Source organism: Cnephaeus nilssonii (genome assembly GCF_951640355.1).
Source record: "Cnephaeus nilssonii genome assembly, chromosome: 13".
Classification (NCBI taxonomy): Eukaryota; Metazoa; Chordata; class Mammalia; order Chiroptera; family Vespertilionidae; genus Cnephaeus; species Cnephaeus nilssonii.
Window position 1 is genome coordinate 34,800,338 of NC_137084.1, and position 26,370 is coordinate 34,826,707.

At 45.4% G+C, this 26,370-nt stretch overlaps 1 protein-coding gene across 1 annotated transcript in view; it reads right to left on the reverse strand.

Moving 5' to 3' along the window:
* Positions 1 to 26,370, reverse strand: part of PARVA (parvin alpha) — a 144,289-nt gene that overhangs the window by 65,991 nt on the left and 51,928 nt on the right. The window lies entirely within an intron of this gene.

Consider the following 26,370-nt stretch of genomic DNA (forward strand, 5'->3'; position numbering starts at 1 on the left):
CTTTCTACTCCTTTATTGATGGCAGTCTTCTCAGAACTTGGACCAAGGAGCCCAAACTGATGTGACCTTTAACCTGTCAAAATCCATGGGGAGGCACTGCAGCCCAGCCATAAACCCAAACATGTGAATGTTCAAACCATGTTTAATCTGGGTGAAAACTGAGTCGAAAATCCTGCCAAGAACTTGCATGGACATCAATCAAACCCATTTCAGATCCTGTCTTAATCTATTTTTTTCCAAACAATTGGGGGGAATTGGGAAGGCCCATTAGGCATTACTGACTATGAGCTCTTAAAGTAAGCTATTTGTCCTGTTCATACTGCTGTCACTAATGAGAATTACAACACCCTCTCGGCTCCAGCATGGGGTAGAGCTGGCTGTAAGGTCTTAGGAAAAGCATTTAGCAGACTAATAGCTCACAGAGGCCAAAAGCTGCTTTCTACACTTTCAGAACGAACACTTAGATTCACCAGGAACAGGACAGCAAGCAGTAAAGTCAGATAGAGTTGTTCTTTCGTAAGTCCTTCATCCTTTGATTTCTTCATCCTCATCCCCTCCCTCTACCCCTAAACATCACACACACACACACACACACACACACACACACACACACACACACACACACGGGCTAATGCAGGTCAGCTTGATATTATAAAACCTTCAGAGGCAAGAGGAGGGGGCACCTACTATTTCAGAAGCCCAAACACCAGAGATGAGCCAGGAGCTGGTCAGGAAACTCCCAACAGAGAATCACCCCCATGGTAGCATGCCCAACTTTGTCTAGGCTCTGACCTACCTTTAGGGCAAAGTGCCCCGCAGCCCATGGTCTAGGATGTCAGCCACAGTCATGGTACCCTGTGCCCAGAGCTGACCTCTCCGTGCGGCCGCCACGCCCTCTGCTTTCAGGCTGATTTTCAGAGGTCGGGAGGGCTGCAGAGGATCTTTCAACCGTGTCCTGAGGAGAATGCTGCCTTCTCGATACAACTGTCAGCTCAGTGCATCGGCCGAGAACAAGTGGCTGCCTATATAATTTAATATGATGCCACATGAGACTCCTAGACCTGCTGCAAAGCAAGCAGGAGTCTGCCTCTCGCCTCTTGGCAACTGGAAGTCTGGAGTGCCTGCCTGTTGCTGCTGAGTCTGGGTATACACCTACAGTCACCGTCAGAGCTGGGCAGGGGTGCAGGCTGGGAAGGGGTGCAAGGAGTCAACTGCTGGAGGCTGATGAGAAGTGAGTGTCATCTGGGGGGACGTGACATTTCTTAGTCCACCCGCAGTCTCAAGGTCATAAGCATCTCCTTAGGCAGAGGCCAGTTGTGGGCACAGCTATGACCCAGGCAGCTCTGGACATAAAGTAGCCACGCCCTCAAGACTTTGCTCAGTTGTTGTGGGGAACCTGTCCGTTCTGGAGAGATGACCTAAACTCGCAGATAATAATGAAAATGTGAGGGCATCTACCCGCACACTATAGGCATGAATTTATAATCTTAAGCATGTGCTAAGGATGAGAAGCAAACAATTTGAATATTTGTGATTGTGGCCCTTTGGGCTTATTGGCTGGTTGGCTTCATGCAAAGTCCTCTCAGGGGGAAGCAGGACCTGGTACTGTGCCTGTTTCATGGGATCCGGCAGCAGCTGGGCTGCTTCCTCAGACACTGGGACCAGTTCACCTGGGCTCTGGTGGAGCATCCTTGCGGAGTCCCAGGACTGGTTCCCAAGATGCCGGATCTTGGGGGACTTGGCAGGGATGCCCACCACTGTGGTCAGTCCTCCAGGACGCTGTGCCCAAATCACCACACCCCAGGGGTGGGGAGGAAGACAGCCCTGCTGGGATCAGTCCTAGGGAAAGTCTCTGGACTGGATGGAGGCACCATGGCCAATCAAGGAGGGGATTCTTCCTATTCCATCTGACCCCAAAGACCAAGGTGCGGATTGTGCTGGGAGGCAGTGCTGCAGAGGGGCTCAAGGATGCTCAAGAGCCAGGAGCATCAGACACCTGGCAATGGCTAACGCTGCATTTGCCAGGCAAGGCACTTTGTGTACCGGAATGAAGGGTCGGGGGTTAGACTCAAGGAACTGACCCAACCCTCCTTTTCAGTCCCCTCTAGCAGGCTGGCAGCTCCAGGTGACAGATGAGGTTTTTATTGTTGTTGTTGGGATTTGGGGGGCGTGAGGAGCTGGTAGCAGGAAGCTATCTTGGGTGCTTTCCCCCTTTTGAATAAGGTACTACTCTAAGGCCCTATGGACCACTTAAAATAAGGAGAAATCTGCGAAGTAATTACTATGCTACCCAAAACGGGGCCTTTTCATAATTATCAGCTTTATACTTATCATCTAAGAAACACCATATTCTTCAAATAGCTAATACCTAAAAGGCACAAAGTATGCAAATACAGCTCACATTTTTTAAAAAATTAATAATTATTATGTGGCTGGCATTAAGTTGACCTTGCACACATTATCTCATTTAGTCTGTGGGATGCAGAATTTATAAAAGTGAATTTATGTCATACCTGCTACCCACCACATCAGAGCATGCAAAAGAGAAGTCTAGAAATAGCACTGCAGGACTGGGCTAAAAGGTTTTGATTCACAGCAAAGGAAATTTAATTAAGCATGTAATGTCAATTACTGTCATTCCTAATCATATTACACCTCCCCAGAAATAATACAGATATAAAAGTCTAGAGTTACCTGCATGTTTGATGTAAATAGGATAAAATTATCTAAGTTCTGAAAATATCCAGATATCAGAAGGAAGAAAGTATCTCCACCTAGCCTCACGTGTCATCAAATTTCATTAGGTAGGGACATGAGCATCGAGCTGCAAGGAAACCCATCCCTCCTCTGAGAGCAGGTTGTAAAGACTTCCAAAGGTGCCTCAAAAGCTGGGGTGTAGCCCAGGCAGGTTTGGCTCAGTGGATAGAGCATCGGCCTGCAGACTGAAGGGCCCCAGGTTCAATTCCAGATAAGGGCACATGCCCGGGTTGTGGGCTTGGTCCCCAATGTGGGGTGTGCAGGAGGCAGCCGATCAATGATTCTCTCTCATCACTGATGTTTCTCTCTCTCCCTCTCCCTTCCACCCTGAAATCAATATATATATATATATATATATATATATATATATATATATATATATATATATATATATATATATATTTAAAAAAAGAAGCTGAGGTGTAACAGGTCATAATTTTTTAGCTGCTGTAAACAATCATGACCTGCTTGTTTCTTTTGTTTTTGTTTTGTTTTTAATATATTTTTATTGATTTCAGAGAGGAAGGGAGAGGGAGAGAGAAAAACATCAATGATGGGAGAGAATCATTGATTAGCTGCCTCCTGTGAATCGCAGGGAGTTTAGTGGTATCTCTGGCCTCTACCCACTGAACGTGAAGAGCATCCACCCTCAATCATGACAACACAAATGTCTCTGGAACATTGCTTAATGTGCCCCAGGGAGGGTGGGGGTGGGGCAAAATGCCTCCATAGAGAACTATGGGTCTAGCTGGGAATTATAACGTATCCACTGGAAGAGAGACAGTGGAATCTGCGGTCCTAGGGAAAGGAGCAACAGTGAGCCAATGAGGGGAGTCCCTCAAAGGAAAGCCAGGGGAGGCTGCTTAGAAGACAGGCCATAAATGGTATTCATGATGATTCTGAATCTATGTCCCTTTTGCTAAACCTAAAAATTACTTTATTGAGATCTGACATTTCAAAGCAAGTTAAACATCATCACTAAACCTAAATTAAAGCAACTATAATATACTGAATAAGATTTTCCATTACATATCATTCCCTCCTCTCACCAAAATTCTGATACAGTTTCTTGGCTAAATTTCACCCCACATTGATTTAGAGAAGCTGGGTGGGGAGAGAAGGGAGCAGGAGAGGGAACCTTTTGGGTCACTCCTAGAGAACTATGGAGTAACGCCCACCTGACACCTGTGGAGATGACTCCAACTTTTAACCAAGAGGCAGCATATGAGTCTGCTTTCATGAGGGGCAATGTCTTGCCCACCCTGTTCCCCAGATGCTGCACCCCATACCATCCCCATGATTGGAACCTTCTGACCCTTATCCTTAACTTGGTCCTCCTCAGTGTCCAGGATCCAATTGACCTGAGGTTGTCTTAGACTCAACAGCATCATCACTTGATCCTAATACAGCACTTCATCCCAGTACTTGCGAGAGGTGAGGAGATTAAGAAGTACAAATTGGCAGTTATAATATAGTCATGGGGATGTAAAGCACAGCTTAAGAAATATAGTGAATAATATCGTAATGACTACGTATGGTGTCAGGTAGGTACTAACTAGACTTATCAAGTTGATCACTTTGTAAGTTATATAATGTCTGATCACTATGTTGTGCACCTCAAACTAATATAATATTGTATGTCAACTGTAATTGAAAAATAAAATAAAATGGGAGAAAAGGGGATTTAGTACCACAGCTATAGTAGACAGAATAATGGCCCTTCAAAGATGTCCATGCCTTAATTTCCAGGACCTGTGACTATGTAATCTCATACAGCACAATGGATTTTGCAGATGTGACTAAAGTTAAGGATCTTAAAATGGGGGAAGAGTGTCCTGGATTATCTAGTTGGGCTCAACGTAATCACAAGGGGACTTGTAAGTGAAGGAGTGAGTCAGAATCAAAGAGAGAGGAGATGCTGTTGGTTTAGAAGATGGAGAAAGGGGCCCCAAGCAAAGCAATGCTGACAGCCTCCAGAAGACACACAGCTCTGGTGAGAGACTGACTTAAGTCCAGTGAGTCCCATGTCAGACTTCTAACCTACAGGACTGTAAGATTATAAATGTGTACTAGAGGCCCAGTGCACGAAATTCGTGCATGGGAGGGGGGTCCCTCAGCCCGGCCTGCACCCTCTCCAATCTGGGACTCCTCGGGGAATGTCTGACTGCTGGTTTAGGCCCGATCCCTGTGGGACAGTCGGACATCCCTCTCACAATCTGGGACTGCTGGCTCTTAACTGCTCACCTGCCTGCCTGCCTGATCGCCTCATAACCGCTCCCCTGTCAGCCTGATCAACACCTAACTGCTCTCCTGCCGGCATAATCACCCCAACTGCCCTCCCCTGCCAGCCCAATGCCCCCAACTGCCCTCCCCTGCCAGCCTGATGGCCCCCAACTACCTTCCCCTGCCACGACCTGCCTCCTCTACCGGGACCAGCCTCCTCCACGCCGCACAGAGTTGTGGGACCCCCAGGCCTCACTGTGTGGAGTGGCCACCGGCCCCGCCTCCGCTGTGCACATGGCCATCTTGTGGTGGCTATCTTGTGGCAGCCATATTGTGGTGGCCATCCTGTGTCAACGTCCCACGCAAGGGCCTCCTAGGCTTTTATTAGTATAGATTACGTGTGTTTTTCAAGGAAAAACCCCACACAAACAACTTGTGTTCATTCCCCAACAGCGGGAGTGATCTCTATGATGGTAACTGGAACCCTACAGGGTTTCTATCCTTTCTTTCTGTTTTTGCCTTTTATACGTTTTAATAACATACATGGTATCTACTTCCAGAGCTAATGACTGAACGCCAAGCGCTCACACACACTGTCCTCAGGCTCCTCTCCCAGGTGTTTTCTACCGTGAGGATTCAGGTGTCCAGTGCTTTGCTCAAGGTCACACAGAAAATGAAGTGTTCAATTCCACAGACACTCTCAAAGAATCTGCGTGCAAGTGCTTAGTATTTGCCTTTCTGGGAGCTGCTGCCCAGGGAGCAAGACACCAGTGGGACCTGGATTTCCCAGACGAAGCCAATGCACCCAAACAGCCCGGGAGACTGTCTGCAGGGCTGGGGTTCAGCAGTGCACTCCGGCCCCTGGCACCTTGCTGGGCACATGAGATGCCAGAGCCCAGAGTTGGTGCGCACCTGTCCTCAATGGCTGCATGGTTACAGGAGGGATCCGGGGTAAGGTATTTGCAAGTTTCACATTTGCACAATGAACTCTCCTCCTCTCCACCTCCTATTTTTAACAGATTAGCATTTAAAGCTTTAAAAATACCACACAAAATATACCAGAGATTGTATCGGTTTCTCCCTGCACTTGTGGGAGGGGTATAATTAGACTGATCCTTAGTAGTTGGAAATGAAGCCATTTCACACGAGTATAAACTGCTACAGTTGAGGATTTGAGTAGCACATGGAACCTTATCACCTGTTAGAAGCAGGTGCCTGGGCATTCATGGGCACATTTAGGAGAGAGAGGAGACAGAGGGTTCCCCAGTTGGTGAAAACAATGCTGTACTGGAAGTAACTGCCCATACCATATGGAGGTAAAGCATCCAGCATTCATCCCTGAGACAATCTACACACCGTAGGGAGTTAGAGGCATGTTCTGACTTTCTCATTTTTATAAAACTGGGCTACATGTATAATGTCTGAAATCAACAATAATGAAACAATGAAGCAGAAACCACAGAATACATTTTTACCATAGGAAACCAATGAATTGTACCATTTAGACTCTTATTGATCCTTATAATTAGACAAAACTAGCTTTTACATGACCACAATCATTACTGCCATAGAGTTCCCTTGTATTTTTGTCACTTAACATTTCAAAATATATCTTCCCTAATACTTACAAAGTGGACATATTTGATATTTTAATGATAATATAATACTTATTTATCCTTGACTATTATAATGTATTTAAATCACACAATTGTTGGTAATTTGGGTTGTTTAACTGCAGGTAAAACTATATTTATATATATATTCTTTTCCTTGGGAAATTTCCAAAAGTGGAATTGTTGGGTTAAAGTAAAAGATTGCTTTTTTGTTTGTTTAAATATGTTTTTACTGATTTCAGAGAGAGAAAGAGAGAGGGAGAGAGGAATAGAAACATCAATATTGAGAGAGAATCTTTGATCAGCTGCCTCCTGCATGCCCCCTATTAGGGATCAAGCCCGAAACCCAGGCATGTGTCCTGACTGGGATTCAAACTGTGACCTCCTGGTTCATGGGTTGATGATCAACCACTGAGCCACACTGGCTGGGCAAGGATCACTTTTGTGACCTATTTTACATATCATCACTCTGTTCTCTAGGAGGAAAAAAGATAATTTATAGTGCCTTCTGCAATGTATGAATATATGTTTCCACAAAGCCCTGCCCATGTTATGTTTTACACTTTTATTTATTTTTGATAATGTAATAGGTGTGATATGGTAACCCATAGTTGTTTTAACTTGAATGTATTCAATTACCTCCCTGGGATTTGTTTACAGTGAATGTTTCTCTTGTGTGAATTATCTACTCATATCCTTTGACCATCTGTCCAATGAAATCTTTAAGATTTATATAAAACTCCCCAAAGTGTCTGGATATTAAGTTCATAGCTGTTATGTTTATTGCAACTATTTCCCTAAGCTGTTGCCTTTTTTTTTTACCTTTTAGTTTTGTTGATTTTCTTCGTATTTTTTATTTTAAAAAAGGCGGGTTATTTTAAATGTAATTGAATCCATCAAACTTGTCACCGATAATTTCTTCAATTGCTTCAATAGTCAGAAAATTGTCTTTTCTCAACAATTGGGATAAGTATACCATTAAAAACATTAGCTCTTTAAGCCATCTGGCATTTGTTGTGGTATAGGGATACAGCAACCATATTTTTTGAATCAAAAATTGGAACATGTGATCCAAGTGCTAGTATTCTTATGGGCAAAATGGGACAGAATATTTGAAATTGAGACTGTCCTGGGAAATTGAGGACATATGGCCTCCGTATGCATGGAGCAAGCTGTTATTTTAAAGGTACAGTCCCAGGCCCTGCTTTTCTCAGCTCCTGTCAGCTCTAAGCAACAGAGATTTTTTTAGCCTAAGGCTCACCTTACCAGAGTCCTGAGCCCAACCCCATTAGGGCAGGCAGGATATCAGTAGAGCCAGTCTCACCAGAAGAAAGGGTCCAGAATTAATTATGTTGCAAAAGCCCAGTGCTCACTCCTCCATATCCATCTCTGCTTTCTGCGCCCTGCTCCCTGCACGGGAGCGGCTGCACCAATGAGCACCCTGGCCCTTCAGTTTAAGTGAGACCAATGGGAAGTGTCCCCAAGAAGACCAAAGAGAGAGGAGCTTGGGGCACTGATTTCCTGATTCCCTTGCTGTGGAGTCACCAGGACCAAAGGCTCTGTCGATTGTGGGGCCTTCCTCACACCACTGTGTCTATGTTTGAAATTCAATAACCCTCAGATCTAGGAGTGGTAACAGCTCCCCAGGGCGACCAGCCCAAAGATGAAGTCTATTTAAAGTATTTAAAAGGTAACTCTTTTAAATACACCCTTTATTAAACTGTTTTCAAGTTACGTAGTTTGAGTGTGCAGGGACCCTGACCATACACCAGGATCCAGGCTGCCTGTGAACAACAACACGTGCAATCACAGGTGGTTTCTCCCGACCCCATCACTAAGTCAGCTCTGTGCACCAATGGTTAACAGCCTAGTTTTCTTTCGGAAGTAGAGCCCTCCCTTAGACCGAAGCCTACATGACAACTTGGCCAGTCCCTTCCTTGGAAGACAGGACTTCTCAAACCCACTCATTACCTGCAGAACTGCTTGACCCCAATATACTACAAGGCACTGCAATCCTGAATTTCCTGTCCTGGTACTACCCTATCCCAGCAGCTTTCTCTTCCCAGGCAATGGGTTCATCCGTAAGGTGTGGGGAGCCGGCACGGCCAAGGCATACTCAGCCCCAGGGCGCCTTATGTGCCACGCCAGCTCAGCCAGGTTCAGTGAACCTGAGTGGGGGCGATGAAGGATTGAGAAAAGATAGACAAGAGAATGAAAGCTGGGACTCGGTGGGACTCTGCTTCCCTGATGGGGACCCAGCAGCGCCAATGCCCACAAGCCGTGCAAAGGGCGTGGTCAAGATGTTTACAACATTCTCGTGGGTTTCAGTCCCACTCAATTACAGGCACCTGATCAAGCTTTGCTTCCTTGCAGCCTATATCACTTAGGCATGTGGGGCCACGTGTTCGGACCATAGGTTCAAGCTTGCAACTATAGCTGTTGGCTATAATTGTGCTGGGAGGGCTCTGCCCTCCAAGCTGGGACTTGTGTGTGGCCACGAGAGGACTGTGCCCTCTCATTAGCCCAAGGCTTGAACCTGTCCAAACTCTGTAGCCGCGCCCCACAGTACGGCAACAGCCAGTGGCTTCTTTCTTCAGTGGCAACCAGAACCCCAGAGACTATATAACGCCTTTAAGATACACTGGGCTGAGTGTTATTATACATAAAAATGGTTCAGTCATAGTAAACACTAGGTGATAATTGTCTGAGCTACTTATTCCTGGTCCCCCACACCTTCATTAGTAGGGACTCAGTTCTTCTTCTTCTTTTTATTATTGATTTAAGAGAAAGGGAGAGGGAGAGAGAGATAGAAATATCAATGATGAGAGAATTATTGATCAGCTGCCTCCTGCACGCCTCCACTGGGGATTGAGCCCACAATCCAAGCATGTGCCCTGACCGGGAATCAAACCATGACCCTCTGGTTCATGGGTCAATGTTCAACCACTGTGCCACTCTGGCTGGGCAACTCATTTCTTCTTGGCCCTTGGACATTGACTGTATGGTGTTTGTGGAGTACCTCACAAGGCCTCCTCTTCCTACTAGCCCACCTCTTAGCCACAGCACTGCCTGATGCCTTACTCTTACGTTCCCATTAATAACTTAGATTCCACTTCTGCTAAGTCCATACCACTTGGGGGCAACACTGATGTGCCCACTCTATGGAGAATCCATGAGCAAAGAGAAACCGGGAAAGTTAAACCTGTCTCCTTGAAGCTGTCACACAGCCCCACAAGTGATAACCTCTAGGTTCAGCTCAAGCACCCACTGAGCCAGGCCCAGGACCATCCAACCATGCTGTAAAGGACAAAGCAAACAGGAACCAGGTAACGAGACAGTAAACTTGAGGCACAGACAACAAGGAAGTGGGGACCCACATGCATGAGATTCGGTAAGGCTTCGGGAGGGGAAGCAGAGCTCAATCTAGAGCCTGAAGGAGGAGGAGAGAAAGCAAGTCCAGAAGCAAGGTCTTAGGGACAGGAATTAGCAGCAATGGTGACTATATGAAATCACTGTTGGCTGAGGGCCTGGGGTAGGGAAAGCAAAAATTATGCTACACTTGCTTCCATCCCAACACCAATATGCTCCTATCTGGTTCCCACTAGGCTGTGTCTCTGATTTGCCAGGGGAATTCTAGGAGAACCATAGAACAGGGTTGAGTAAGAGCAGGTATCATCAGTAAAGGCTCGCTGAATACAGAAATGAATGAATACACTTAGTCCTCTTTTTGGCAAAAGTTTAAGAGTTCAACTTTCTATCTTTGAATCCTGTATCTGTAGGAGGGAAAGTAGTGTCACCCAGGAGAGGAAGCAGAGATGGATGCTTGAAGAAGTTAAGTCAACAAGTATCCTGAAACACCTGGATACAGCTTCCCAATGCCGACAGAAACTGCCTCCACTTCATTAGGGCTGTGGCAGCCTCTGCCTTCTACCCTCACGAAGCTTCAGGGCAGGCTCTTGTCCCCCTGGGTCCTCAGACTCAGGCTTGGCATCTAGTTTCTCAGGGAGCCTGGTGAGTAGCTCATAAGAGCTCTGCTCTCTGGCAGTATGATGGAGAACTCAACTGGTGCACCTGCGCACACCTAAGTAGCGTGGGTTTCCTGCCTTGAGCCTGAGACTTCTGTGCTAACAGTGACTGTCCTCTCCACTCTTTTTAAAAGCAGCTTCAAGCTCTTAGGGTTACATTTATTGTACTGAAAACACAATGTCTTCCCTGTATTTCTATACCTGTCTTTGGCTCCATGTCCCTTGTCTTCAGGCACGGACCATCCATCATCCTAGGTGAGTCTCAATGCCTTCCTATTACTAGCACTAATAACTTACAATTGCTTAATGATTTGCAAAGTTTGCACATGCATTTTATTTAATTCTGTAACAATGCTGCTAACTAGATATCATGATCTCCAATCCACACTGAGGCTCAAAAGTGCCGGGTCCCCCAGCAGCAGCACCAGGCACTACCCGAGGTCTAGGACTCCTCTTCACTCATAGTTACTGTTTCCTTGTTTCTTCTCACTCAGCCCAATGAAGTGAGATCAAGCTGCACTAATGACCCCCTATCCTGTACTATTGAGTTGGTCCATGCGTCAAATAAGGGCTGGACTAGAAGGGTATGAGGGGTGAGGCCTCCTCCAACTCAGAGCCTCTCTGATCCTACTTTCACAATCTTTCAACCTGCCAGCAATTTCCCACATAGTAAGCTTCCCCCTCTCAATTTCCCCCAATGTACCACATGCTATGCTTTGACGCTCAATTACTACTATACATTTTTTTGATGCCAGGCAGTGAAGTGGATAGTAATTCCATATCTCTGACTTCCTACAGTGTTCTGGAAAATTGTGTTACATCGGGCAAATGGAAGAGCTAACATCAGTGGGAGTGGGGGGATGGGGAGATCATAAAAATGTAACTGTTTTTGTTTCATCCTGCCTCCATCAGCAGATTTGGTCAGTGACCTCTCTCTGAGTCACCAAAGGCTATAAAACTTGCTCTGATTTACATCTGTAGGAAACAGAGTTTGCCTTGCATTTTTTCTTTCTAAAAAATTATTTTTTCATTCCGAAACCATCATTTATTCCCCTCTATATGGAATTTCTTGATAATACCTCAGGATGAAAATACACACACATAATAGCTTTTCAGCTTCATGGTGTAGATTAACCAAAATCACTGATTTCAACAAGAGCCTGGAGGCTTTAAGCCAATTACCCCAGAACTATTCTGAGAGATTTAGCTGGGCGGTCCTCTCCTCATCAATTAAGTCATGGGAAAAGGCTCAGGATCACCAGTGATCTCACTTGGAGAGTGATCTGTAAGGAAAAACATTTTTTAAAAAAGTTTTCTTCCATAGAGTTTAGAGGCAAGGAGCTATTTTCATTATTTTTGGCATCTGAAATATGGCAGATGGTCTAATCTTTCACATCTCTATATTCTGAACTCTATTCCAGAGGAAAACAAAGAACACAATTTAGCAGAGGTCACGAAGACAAAGTTTATAACTGCAGCCCCCTCTCCTCTATTCCCCAAGGCTAGGCCTCTGTGGGTTATGGCCATTGCTCTTTAGTTGCAAGCAACAGCCTCCCCCTTCCACCGCCCCCTTCTAGCCCCACTCCTCAAAGGAATTAATTAAGGGAGATTTTTAACAAGGAAGATTCTGTGGTAGGCAGAATTCTAAAATGGTCCCTCACGATTTTTTATCCTAATGCTAGGACTGTGGGTACGATTCGATCTTATGCTGTTAGGTTACAAGGCAATAGGGATTCTGCAGACGTCATTAAGGTCACTGCTAGTTAATTTTGAGTTAATAGGAGATTATCCAGATGAACCTGACCTAATCATATGAGCCCTTTAAAAGAAGAGTTTTTCTCCTGTAGGTAGGAAAAAAGGAAGTCGGAGAGCCATGGGAGGGACTCGATGTGTGGCTGATGTGGACAAACCTTATGGCAAGGAGCAGAGAGTGGCCTCTCACAGCTGAGGGCTGTCCCTGCCAAAAGCCAGCAAGGAAATAGGAACCTCAGTCCTACAACTTCAAGGAACAAAGATTGCTAGCAAGTGAATGAGCTTGGAAGTGAATTCTTCCCCAGGAACTCCAGATAAGAAGGCAGTACCACCAGTACTTTGATTTCAGTTTTTGTGAGACCCTGAGCTGAGGAACCCAGCCCAAAGGACTTCTCACCTTCAAAACTGTGAGATAACAAGAGGGTACTGCTGGAAGCTGCTAAGTTTGTAATAATTTGTTATGCAGGAAGAGAAAACTAATACAGATACCCGGAGCCAGATATGCAAGTACATGGAAGAAGGAACATTCAGGAAGAGGACATAGACAGCGAAAGGCTTTAGGATGGAAATTTACTTGGAAAGTGAAGGAACAAGGATACCTGTGGAGCTAGAAGAGAAGAAGCAAGAGGAGAATGGCAGGAAATGAGGAAGAGGAGGGAGCAAGAGCCAACACAAGTATGGCCTGTAGGCCATGGTGTGGACTATGGACAACATTTAGAGAGTTGACTACACTACAAGGTAGTGACATGAATTGGCTGCTCTTGGGTCAAAGATCCAAACAAGATCTGGCTTGCCCCTTTGGCTGGGCCTCTGGGTGCCAAAATTTCCAAAGAGGTAGGTAACGGGGGCATTATGTTAGACATTTACTTCATGCCCCCATTATAGCCAAGACCAACGTTGGTTAATTCAGTTGTGTTTGAGCCACCTGCTAGAGTGGAAGCCTGAGGACTAAGTGAAAGGAGTGAAGTCCACAGGCAGTAATGGGTCACTGGTAGACGCAGTGAGGGTGTCTGTACCAAGGGCTCTTCCCACAGAGACAGCTGGGCCCTCCTTACAGCTCTCCTGCATGTGGTTTTAAAGAAGAATCAACACAGCCAGCAGCCAAGGAGTGGGCCCATTCCTCCTCCTCCTCCTTTGTCCCAAGAGAGAAGATGCATGAGGTCACATTCAGCTCAGAAATTAGAATACAGACTCTTAAAGAATTACTGTTTATGAAGTGCCCCTGAGATCAGAACTAGCAGCGAGATCTCCTCAGCCATTCCCAAACCTGTCCACTCTCCATCCTACACACAGTCTTACTCATGCAGCCTCTCTTTCCGGGAGACATGAGCAATTCTAGGCTGCATGCAGTCTACCCTAACCCTAATCTTCCTCCATCTTCCTCTGAACTGGCTGAGCTAATCCCTAACCCCAAACTACCTTTTTTTCCCCTCGGTCTTCCCATTCTGGTCTAAGTTCTCATGAAATTGATCCAACAAACATTTATTAAGCACCCACCTTGTGACACTGTGCAAGGCAGGGGGATTCAAGTCCTGGGTTCAACAGTTGATTCTGCCACTGACTAGCTGCCTTAGCTTATGTCTCTTCTATGAAATGGAGACAATAATGCCTATCTTGAAAGGGTGTTCAGGGATTAGAGATAATGTAAGCAAAGTCTGTAGCACAAAGCTGGGCACGAAGTGGGCCCTTAGTGGGATTTCTTGAATGAATGGCAAGGTTTACATATATTTGGTGACTGGGTATTGATGAAGAAACCATGATGAATGCTTTAGCAGAAGTACAGGTCTAAGTACTCCCCAGCACACTCCCCACATAGGCTGCCCAGCTCTGTGTCTGTGCTTCAGCCTCCATGTCTTCCCCACACGTCTTACTCAGAGCAGGTAAATGGCCTCCTCCTTACCTAAGAAGACTTGATGCTCTTTTATCTTTACCCCCACATATAATCATCTCTGTATCCACCCTCTAAATCTGCTCTCTAAATTCAGTTCTATGCATGTGAACAAACCTTTACTGAGCACCTACTGTGTGCAAGACAATGTGGACATAAAATGAAAAGACATGGTCTCCCCTCACAGAGCTCACATTCTAGTGGGGAAACCATCAAGATGGCCAGTTCAGACAGCGCCATGATGGCAGCAAAGAGATATGTCCACAGAACAGGGGCAACATGAAGGCTGGTTAACCTCTGGCAAGGCTTGGGAGTTTGGGAACAGGTAGGGAAGAGAAGGAGTGGAGCTCTGAGAATGAAGGAGTTTGGGGGGAGTAGGGAAGAGAAGGAGCAGAGCTTTGAGGATCTTGCCTGGCAGAAGAGGAGAGAGGCTATCTGTCCTATCCCTCACCTCTTCCTTCCCAGAGACCCCATATTTTCTCATTTCCCCAGCAGAGAGCTCCTCAAGTAATCTGAAGAAAAAGACCAGTTTCTTCGTTTAAATTTCCAATTCATTGCAAACTGATACTTGGTAATATATAATAAAATAAATGACTAGAAATGTTCACATAACAAGCACACAAAATACAAGCACACTGATCACATGCTCAGGTGTCACAGCAATGGCAAATTGCTACAAATTTCTCTTTTGGTGGTAGTGGTAAAACAATATCAATGTACTTAATACCACTGAATTGTGCACTTAAAAACGGTTAAAAATTATGTGAAATTTATGTAATGTATATTTTACTGCAAGAAGAGCTCTTTCATTTTCATGATATCCCTGCACTTTTTTAGATCTGATTCCTGCAACAGTCTATCCAATGTCCTCCAGGGTCCCATCCTTCCAATCAAAAATGTCTTATATATGAGGAAGCTAAACTAACCTTTCTAAAACACTGTTTCACCATGTCTTCACTCTAAAACAGTCAATGGCTCCCTAGGGCCTTTGGCATCAATTTTAATTCCCCCACCTAACTTTAACACAAGCCCATGACTCTATCACTCATTACTCGCTTTACACTAACATGACATTTTTATCCCAGGCAGGCAAAGGTTCTCCAAGGCCATTTGTCCCAGCTACTCCAGCCCACACCGATCTCTCCATCTCCTGAATATCACTGACACCTGGATGAGAGATTGTTTCTGAATGGGCTCTGATTGTGCTGTGCATGACAATCAACCGAGAGCAGGGCCGGTTCTGCTCATTCTCTTCCTCCACTCCTGATGCTAGTTCCATAAAGGAGATTATTAAAGTAATTTTTGGTGAGTTGCCAGATGTGTCAGGTTTATAGTTAGCCTAAGAGAATATCACTGTTCAGCTCAATTATCCCACTGAATTAAGTCTAGCAAATAACATCTTCCTAATATGTACATTATCCCTAATCCCCTAAAGAGGAAGATAATGTTATCTGTTTTGTATTTGAAAACATTGAGACACAGCCAGGAGAGAAGTCAATTGCCCAAGGTCACACACGTGGTAAGAGGAGAGCAAGATCCAAAATAGAATGTCTGACTCTAAACCGTGCACTGTTTCTACTGTACACCCAGGTCCTGGGAACGGCCTATGCATTATACCTGTGAGAATCTGAACACCCAACATGCAGCTCAAACCTTCTGCCAAGGCCATGGGCTTGTCCACCCAGAGCCCATGGGCACTGCCACTTGCTACCACCACCAAACGAACACTCTGCAGTCCTGGGACTCATGCCCATCATCTCAGAAACAGACTGTTAAGCACCATCAGTCATCTGGGGTGTTTGGCTTCCCATCCGTGTTGAATGAGAGAGATGTTTTCAGAAGTGGCCTTTGATATGGTCAATTCTCTTTGTTTCCCCCCCACCCACATTGCAGGATCAGGGCCTTGGCTAGAATGAGAGGGAGGAGACAGAAGATAGGAACTCAGACAGTAATAGTTTTTAAGTAGAAAGAAAAGTTAGAGCCAGTGGGGAAGAGGAGTGCTCCAAGAAGCAGAGAGTTGACGAGAGATCACGTGAGATGGAGAAAGAAAATCTGGAAACTGAGAGGTCACAGGTAGCCTTTGTTGGAACAATTTCAATGGACGCAGGACCCAGACTGCAGTTTGATGCATGAGTGGAAGTGAAAAAGCAGCGCTAGAGATGAATTTTCAAGACATCTGCTTAATAAGGGAAGAAGGAGAGCTGACTGAGAAGGGATGGGGGTGGTACTGAGCATAGTATTAGAAGCCAGGGGTTTGTCCCTAGTCACTTAGGCAGATTAAGTGATTAACTCCGAAGCTCTTAGCAGGCCCCTGTCAGGCTCAGGAAGAAGGCCTTGCGAGTTCATTCGGGCTGGGTTGCTCAATGGAGAAATGAAAGAACAAAAGGTGTAGGGGTGGGTGGGGGGAAACCGAGGATGCTAGAGCCTGTGGCTGGAATAATCTAAAACTGACCACCAGACTGCATGGGAGGGGGTTGAGGATCCGGAGAAACAGAGGGTCAGGAATTTCAGATGGGGGGCCAGTGTTCACCATTCCAGACATGAGCGTGGGAGCAGAGTCCCGTGGAGGATTGGATGGAACAGCCATGGCAGCAGAGAAGACAGGACTTACATGGCCCCTGGACCGGTCAGGAGGGAGGTTGTTGAGTTCACAGGCAGGAATGAGACAACTCCAAGGGCCCAAGTCCTCAGGGAGTGCAAAGAAGCATCCGGGGGTGGGTAACAGATGGGAGTGAGCTAACCAGGCACCTCTACTTAAAAGGAGAGGTTTCAAAGGGATCATGGGGGAGAGCGAACTGAAAACCAGGTAAGCATGGGGGAAAAGTGATGCCCTGGAGACAAAGATGCCCAGGTGTCCGGGAAAATGTGTGAGGAATGGGTCAGGAGGTCCAATATTGGGGAGTTTCTTGATAGTAGAGCCAGGACTCCAGAGAGGGAGCCTGGTGGTAGGGATGAGTAGAGGAGCCTGGCAGGAGAAAGGGGAGCTGGATTTGATGGGATTAAGACAGAAAATACATGGGACCAGAGGAGTGGGCCCCATCTCATGCCAGGCCCCACATAAAGGGAAGGCAGCCCAGGAGACGACTTTGAGAAATGGCGCCCGATTCCCAGAGGCCCGGAGCAGCCCTCGTGTATTTCGGGGCCTCACTGCCTCCAGCAGACCTGCAAGCAGAAGTCTGGTCACCCGACTGTGGCTATAGCCACAGGTCAAGGCAGCAAGTGCCACAAAGAAGGATGAGAGGCCAAAGCCAGCGTGGCCTTGGCCGTGGTGCGCAGGACTGAGGGAAGTGGAGAAGCGCAGGCGAGCGAAAACAAAGGGACTTCATAAAACCCTGGTTGCAGGATATTCCTCGGAAGGATTAAAAAGGCACAAATGACCTTATAATCCCAAAAAGCATGCTGTAAAGGAAAGCACTGGCCTGTCTCAACAAGCTCCTTTCTACGCTGGGCCCATTGTGGGTAGTCAACTCTTTTCTAAACTCAGAAATACAGTCTCAGAAATAACGAGGGGCCAGTTCTAATTAATCTGGCCCGGCCTGCAGCTGAGATAGCAATCAAAGCAACGGGAAGGCAGAATTTATCGGTGCTCCTCAGGCAGCAAAACGCCACTCACTCCTCTCTTTCGGGGAATGGAGAGCTGCAAAATTGCTCCATGTCAGCCTGTTGGCCTCGCCCCCCTGCCTTTCAAAACAGGATGGAAAAAAACTGCTGACGTGGTATGATATTTTAACTGGAGGGCATTTGGAAAATCAGAATTTGAGGGTAGCCTGCACACAAGTCTTGAGGCCAACCGTGGGTTTAGGAAACTGCAAGGCAGAGAGCCAATGGTGCTCAGACTAGGCCATCGAGGTAAGGCAGGCTGTCTCTGCCCTGCCTCCCACTTCTCTCTTTATTTTTATCTGTGGGATCAGGCGTGTTAGGGAGAAGAGAGGAGGCCTGGTAACAACAGCTTCCCCGTCATTCTTGGTTACTTACATCTGTGGTCAATTTTCCACACTTTATTCCATAAAAGGTAAACGAGGCCCGGTACTTGCAACAGGATAATCTAAACAATATGAACCATGTTACTGTTAAAGACCATCTGGTTGATCGGGCTCAGCCCCTGACTTTTAACTCCTTGAGGTAAGAAAGATGCCAAACTGGGAAAGACCGGGCCCTCCTTCAGACTTTTCCTCCAGAATCTTTTCCTCCCTTTTCAAGTCAATTAAAAGGAGGACCTCAAAGGTCTCTGCCAGCTCTCATGTTCTATCTAGGCTGGCTGCCCGTGAAACGCTGCGAGCTTTGTGAATGAGCAACTTGCAGAAATGCCTTTTCTCTTCTTTCTCTTTAAAAGGAAACATTAAAAGCTTAAAAAAAAAAAAAAAAAAAAACAGAAAGAAAGAAAAGGCCTTACACACACACAACCCAAACTAAAAGGCTCCCAAGTGCTGGGGTTGTTTCCTTCGTTTCTGTTTCTCCTACGTAAAGCCAGGGGACCATTTGATCATTTTCATTTTAAAATGCCACTGACACCAGGGAAGACACAGTGAAGCCCATGCTTTGCTTTTATTTGGGCTTACACATTTTCTGGCCATCTGTTATTCAAGAAAGTTGCAAACTCAAATAAGAGATGGGAAAACTGGAAATCAGATGGTGTTTTTCTTCTTTGGGCGGGGAGCTACTAATGATAAGAGATTCCGGGAAAGTTTCAAATGGGTAAGGTCATCACAAAAATGAGACTTGGCCTCCCTTGGAAGGAGCAGCATTTCCACCTGCAGAAGGAATTCAGCGATTGACCAAGAGGTTCAAGTGCTTTCTATGCCTTAAGCCAGTCGTTAAGAACTCGGGCTCTCCCCAGCCACCTCTAAGGGTACTAAAACCATCCCAACAATTCCACTTAACACACCAGGGAAGTATCTTACAGCATCACGGCCACAACAGAGCCCCCATTTCTAGCCACCGAGTCCTCTGTGAGTAGCCACGGATCAGACCTATGCTGCCAGTTCTCTGGGAAAAGGTTTTCAGAGGTCAAGGTGAAAAACAAGCTCAAATGCAATGGCTATGCCAGGCTTCGACAATGTCTCAAACCAACTGTGCGAGAACTACTACTAATTCCCCTTTTAAAAAACATTCTGGAAAATCTCAATGATACTGGTAGAAAAAGAGAAGAGATCAAAGCCCCAGGGAAGGCCAGTTGGCAAATATACACATATGGCTCTTAGCTTTCAAACCACTTTACATTCCAGAGGCCTGCATAAAGCAGGGCAAACACACCACTACATCCTTCCTTCTTCCCCATCCACCTTGCTAGATGCCCCTTCTGCATGCAGAGCGCTGAGCTGAAGGAGTTAATGGTCACCAGAGAGACCTTGGGAGACAACACTTCATATCCCATGATCATAAATCTCTTTCAAGGCAAGTTAGAACCAGGACTCGATTCTACTCCAGGGCCCCAAATTCAGCATTCATCTTCAATTAGATAAAATGACATTCACGTCTATTTATTCTTTCTCCATTTCTCAACACATTTATCTCCTGAAATGACAACGGGAAACCCCTCCTGTCCTAAACATGCACATTATTTAAAAAAAAAAAAAAAAGAGCTCCTGAACCAGGCTGAATAATTTAATTAATAGGCCTTTTATTGGAATTACTTTTAATATGAAACCTTAAACCCTGTGAGAAATGTTTTGAAAGCAACAGGCATGAAAAAATTAGGAAAAACCCCACAATTTCATCATTACTTAATTGTAGTAGTGATTACACAACCCAAAGGAAAGTAGAAAAAAGTTCATGTAGCTGAAAAAATGAGTTTATTATTTGATGATTGGACATTGATCACATTATAGGTCCTTTGCAGAGCCCTTTCCCTTTGGAGAAATAGGTTCCATTTCTTTTATGGTTTTGGTCAAATGGACAGGAGACCCAATGTAAACCAGTAGCCTTACCTCTGTGTGAACCAGGGCCTACCCAAAACAGGGGAAGCTGGGAATTCCCAACAACTGTTGGGTTCGGATGAGTGCTCAGGTTTGGAACCCATAGCAGAAGATGAGAAAAAGTCCCCATGGGCAAGTGAGGCACTGTGACTAAGCACTGATAAAATCCTTTTCTATAGGAAAGCCAGAAGAGTGTGAGGTGGGGCACGGAGTGGCATTAGCCTAGGACAGTGGTCGGCAAACTCATTAGTCAACAGAGCCAAATATCAACAGTACAACGATTGAAATTTCTTTTGAGAGCCAAATATTTTAAACTTAAACTTCTTCTAACGCCACTTCTTCAAAACAGACTCGCCCAGGCCGTGATATTTTGTGGAAGAGCCACACTCAAGGGGCCAAAGAGCCGCATGTGGCTCGCGAGCCGCAGTTTGCCAACCATGGGCCTAGGAGAATCTGGACACAGGCATGACAAGGCTCAAGTGGGCAAAAGTCAGCATTTGGATGGGGAGGCCCTAGCATGGGACAGGGGGCTCTGCTGGGGTGGATGAGAGCACATAGGGTTTTAAAAGAACTGGGATGTGGGGATAAATGAGTGAAGCCACGTGGGAACCAGCCAAGGACTGGAAATGCAGGGCAGACACATTACAGAAAGAGCCTTGGATTCTGAAGACCCTCGCTTGATTCTAAGCTGCTGAGTTTTTTGCTATTAAAAACAAGATGGATCCCCCAGCCAGACAGTGGGCCTGAGCTTTCTGGCTAGGATCTGGAGGTGGGAGTGAAGGCACAGGGTATTGTGTGCTCAAACCTTATGATTATGAGCATGAAGGCAGGAGTGATCGTCAAAATACTTAACAGTGGGCTACATCTGGGCACTGTCCAGTCAGATGCTGGAGCAGGTCTGGAGGTGCACTTGTCGCAGGATTGGGATGGGCCCAGGTTGCCTGCAAAGGTGGGGGGCGCTGGTGGGGTTGGGGGACCAGCTATTTACCAACCAGTGCAAAACTTAACTGCCCTGGGTCAGCCCAGGGAGCGGGCAGACAGGTTATTCTTGCCTCTCACTTGGCAGATTTTTCACATCTGTTGTGAAAGGGATATTGCTTCAGAAAGGAAACCAACACGAGGGTGGAGCCAGGGGAACTTGTTTTGTTTGCTTCGCTGATAAAAGTCTGTGCTTTTGATAGGAGGGCTTGTGTCTCTTTGTTCTGGTTGAGAGACAAGAAGGTCGGTCAACAACTTCTCCAACCTGTTAGGCAGGTTTGGGTTCTTTAGGAGCAGTGGGGAGGGAGCTTTTCAGAACCCAAGGGGGTAACTATGCTGACAGCCAGCCAAGTGCTCTGCTTACAGCCACCCTCTTGTCATGGCCACACAAGATCCTGCTTTCTGGTTTTTATTTTTAAAGAAAGATATAATGAAAATAAGTGTGAAATGTAAAATTATTAGGGACTACACCAAACACCACAATTATGGTGAGTAATGCAGTTTACGTCAAACTCCCCACGGCATGGTTGGTATCAGGAAAGAAATGAGATTTTCTGCCAGAGGCAGCGGTGTGAGCAACTAAGAGCTGTATGTCTGGGAGGGGCAAGGTGACAAAAAGTACAGAGCTCCTCGCCCAAAAGAAGAGAGTTTTATACAAATTAGGAATAAGGACAATGGCTCCTACCAGCTCTCAATTAAATTTTTAGGAATTCATTAAGCGAGTTGGTAAAGATAACCAGTATTAAAATTTAAAACATAAACTTATAATTAAAATAGGGTCCCGGTGAACAAAATTCGTGCACTGGGGAGGGGTCCCTCAGTCCAGCCTGCCCCCTCTCACATACTGGGAGCCCTCAGGGGATGTCCTACTGATGGCTTAGGCCGGCTCCCCATTGGGAGCGGACCTAAGCCGCAGTCTGGCCTCCCTTTGTGGGAGGCGACTGGGCTGATCAGGGGAAGGCGCCAGCCCCATCACCCCACTGCTGCAGCCGCCAAGGTATTTTCATCAACACGGACTCCAGTCCCTTCATCATGAAAAAATGACAACTTTCTTTAGGCATTTTCAAGATGTGTCTTTCATAGGATATGACATTTCTTTCTTTATTTTTTTTTTATCCTCACCTGAGGATATGTTTCCATTGATTTTTTCCCCTTCCCTCCGATCCCAGGCTCAGGCTTTGCCCAAGCCTAAAGCCTCCGCCCCAGGCTTTAGGCTTGGGAAGGGGGACCCCCGGCACTTCTGATCTAAAGCCTCCGCCCCAGGCTTTAGGGTTGGGAAGGGGGACCCCCTGCCCCTCCAATGGCCGGCTGGGAGTGACCTGGGTGCCGAGGAGGTTCCCAGGACCCAGGTATGTATGCAAATTAACTGCCATCTTTGTTGGGTTAATTTGCATACTCACTCTGATTGGCTGTGGGTGTAGCAGAGGTACGGTCAATTTACATGTTTCTCTATTATTAGGTAAGATCAATTATGCTTAAAAACAAAGGTGACTTGATTTGTTTTGTTGACTACCTAGAGTTAAGATTGTCAATAATACAGATTAAACTTAAAAGTGAGTCATTACATTGCAAATAGCATTAAAAAAAGAGGAAAATACTCTCCCCATATTTGAAAACTATTATCTGATTCAGCAAAGAAAGTGTTCATGTCATTGGTGAATAAGTTCTGACATACGCAGTACTGAAGCTGAAAGACATTTCAGTTTAATAAATATAATATGAACAAGGGTGAGAAATAGTTTAGTGAATCGCATATCAGATTTGAGGACAATAAATGTATTGGGAAAGATTTAGTGGATTTGGATAAAATTTTACTAGTCAAATCATCTCATTGCGGAACTGCAACCACAGGTTAGCTATAGATACAAGAGCTCAACAAAAACATTCTGTGAGAATCAACAGGCGCATGGAATTTATAAGAAAGAGTATTGGATATTTTATTATTTGTAGTGAATTGTGTGCTACTGATCTTTTGTCAGTAAAATTTAAATTTATATATGCATTCATTCACATACCTTTTTTTTCTGGAGAACCGGTTATTAAAGATTTACCAGCACACAACTGAATGAGGGTGTCTGCAAATTCCTGTCTTGGGGAGGGGTTTATTCTTCCCATTCCCAATGCCAAAGGGTTAAAGGATTAGCACTTCTTTTAACATCCTGAACCTGATTAGATTCTGGATTAGTACCTGTCACACTCTCCCTACCAACCTATAGGATTTCCTCCTCCCCCAAATTCCTGAAGCTCCTTCTGTCTTTATTCACTTGGCACTTAACAAATGCTACCCCTATACTGACTTTTTAATTTACAGTATTTTTTATTTATGCCCCATCTCACTTTAGGACAAAGGTTGGGCTCAGAAGCTTTCTCTATGCCTTTTCAAGATTTTTTTAAATATATTTTTTTATTGATTTCAGAGAGGAAGGGAGATGGAGAGTGAGAGATAGAAACATCAGTGATGAGAGAGAATCATTAATAGGCTGCTTCATGTACACCCCTTTCCCCCACTGGGGATCGAGCCCGCAATCCAGGCATGTACCCTGACCAGGAATCAAACCGTGACCTCCTGGTTCATAGGTCGACACTCAACCATTGAGACATGCTGGCTGGGCTCCGTGCCTTTTAAAGGTGCCTACATGGAGTGAGTGCTCAAAAATGTATTCATTCAGTTAGTCAATGGGTCAAAGTACGTTCAAGGACTCTGACCTCTGCACTAAACACCGCCAATCCAGAAATTCCAAAACGCATGAACAGCTCATCTGTTCTCAAGGATCTCACAACCCTGTGATGGTGATGGCGATATAATGACAACCAGGGTTTGCTCAGTACCAAATATGTGCCAGACACTATGCCAGGGACTTTGCATGTAATATCGAGTCATATACCAGTATCTGTGAACATGTGGCTGACTGTCGAAGGAGGTACCTTGACTGCACCTAGGTCATCTCAGTTCTCAGGACCCTGCTTGTCCTGGCTTAGTAAGGTTAGATGCACGCATGTGTGCATGGATGAAAGATGGAATGTCCTAATATTAGCCTCTAGCGATCTATCCTTTCTGTTTCTTCTCTTCTCTCTTCTGCTTACCTTTCTTTCCTTCCTTCCTTTCATATGAGGGACTCCATATGGAAAAGAACCTGGAGTGGCCTGAACCTGATATATGAAAGCGAGACTGTTTTCCTGAGATTTGTGGGGATATGGCCATGCCTACCGCAGACAGCTTAAGACTCCACCTTTGCCCCAATTCTCTGATCACCTTCCACCATCACTCTGCTAATTTCCCAGCCCCCTCATGCAAAGTACTTGGTACCATTTAAAGGGGCTGCTCACGCTTTAAGGGAGGTCCCATAGGCTGGTAGTGAGCCCTCTCCCGAGAGTTGGGAGACATCTCCCAGGAAGAGGGAGGCTTGGAGAAGATGGGCAGGAGACAGGAACTGGCAGCCACATTGGAGATCCACTCTCTCCTGCCTTCGTCACTCTCCGAGCTTCTGGGGCCCACAGCTAGTCTGGACACAGACCTGCTCACTGCAAACCCGCAACAGGTTTCCTCGCAGCCCCATTGGAGAACCTGCTTGGAACTGACTTCTAACCACTCTCATTCACCTTTTCTCAAGAGAATACAAGTTAGTAACCTGGCAGCTCGATAGGAGGGTTTTACCTAAAAGCTTACAACCTGAATTCGTCTGCAGATGTTTCATTCTAACTTCAGCCACGTGGTACTCCACATAGTGCAAGTCTCTAGATAATTTTTTTTTGCCTTTATGCCCCCAAACTTGCTTTTTAAACCTGTGTCTGTTGTGGGAGAAAACATTTCTAAAGCAGATTAAACCCGCCCCTGCTGCCTTCCACAGAAAAGGCTGAACGTAGCGGAGCCTTTGCTTCCCCTCCGGCCAGGCCCTCTGCACTGCTGGTCACTGCTGATTTGGGCTAACATAGTCATGTCTTCACGTGGATGGTTTTGTTTGTCTATTTTAGGAAGGGATTTGAACAGGGTCATGAAGACTGGTCAGACTTCAGCAGGCAGCGGGAAGAAAGGAAAAACTAGGCCCCGGGAGGGCAGTGGATCTCGTATCAGATTTCATGACGATACATTTTTTGACCAGTTTCATAATCTAAACAGTTATCTGTTTCAACTTGGGTAGCTAATTTAGCAAGGAGTTATAAATGCCATACAAATGACACATTTCTTTTATAATAATTGTCATATTTCCTTTCTCACTAATTTTTTCTTTCCACTGTATCAATTAAAACAAAAAGCCACTTGTTTTATTCGTGTGATTTGTGCTTCATTTCTGATCCAATTTTTATTTCCTTTTCATGCTGTGCTTCCGCTGATTGCTTTGTTTCTTTTCTAAATTCCAAATTCTTTAAAACAAGATTTCAAAGCCTTTTCTAAAAGTCTAAACAAATCATATATATTTGTTACGATTATGTTAAATCAAGTTTCCTTGTCTCTCTCCTTGCCCTGACCATAGAATATTGATTATATAGCACCACTTGTAGCTATGACCTCTCACCTAACTGCTGAAAGAGTCCCCTAATTTATCTGCCTGCTCTCACACTACCCAACCCCGTCAGCCACACAGCAGCCAAGTGACCTTATGGCAAGGCTACCCAGTGGTCAGAGCTTGGGCTCTAGAGGCTCAAGACAGCTTGATTATATATTGGCTTCTTCACAAACATGCTATGTGACCCCAAGCACACATTTCTGGGCCTTGGTTTCCTTAACTGGAAAATGGGCATATTGAAAGTACCTATGTCATATGGATATTCTGAATATTAAATATATTACTTGGTGCAGAAATAGGCACATATATTAGGTTAGAAAAATCTCTGACAATGTATATCAGATTGCTTAAAACCCAAATACTCAACCCTGGGCCATAATGCCCTTTGGATCTGGACCTGCTGCAACCCATGCCAATTTCCCTCTTATTTACCATGCTCCAGTCACACCCGACCTTTTGTTGTTTCTCAGACCCACTAAGCTCCTTCATTCCTCAAGGCCTTTGCACATGCTATTCCCTTTGCCTGAGATTTGTGGTGATATGGCCATGCCTACCGTAGACGGCTTAAGACTTCACTTGGCCACTGACCCATCCTTCAGCTCTCAGCTTAAATGTCACTTCCTAATCTAACCGAGGCCCTGCCTGACCACCCAAACTAACTTAAGTTGTTCATATCCTTCTCTTTCCTTTACAGCAATTAGCACAACTTGTAAT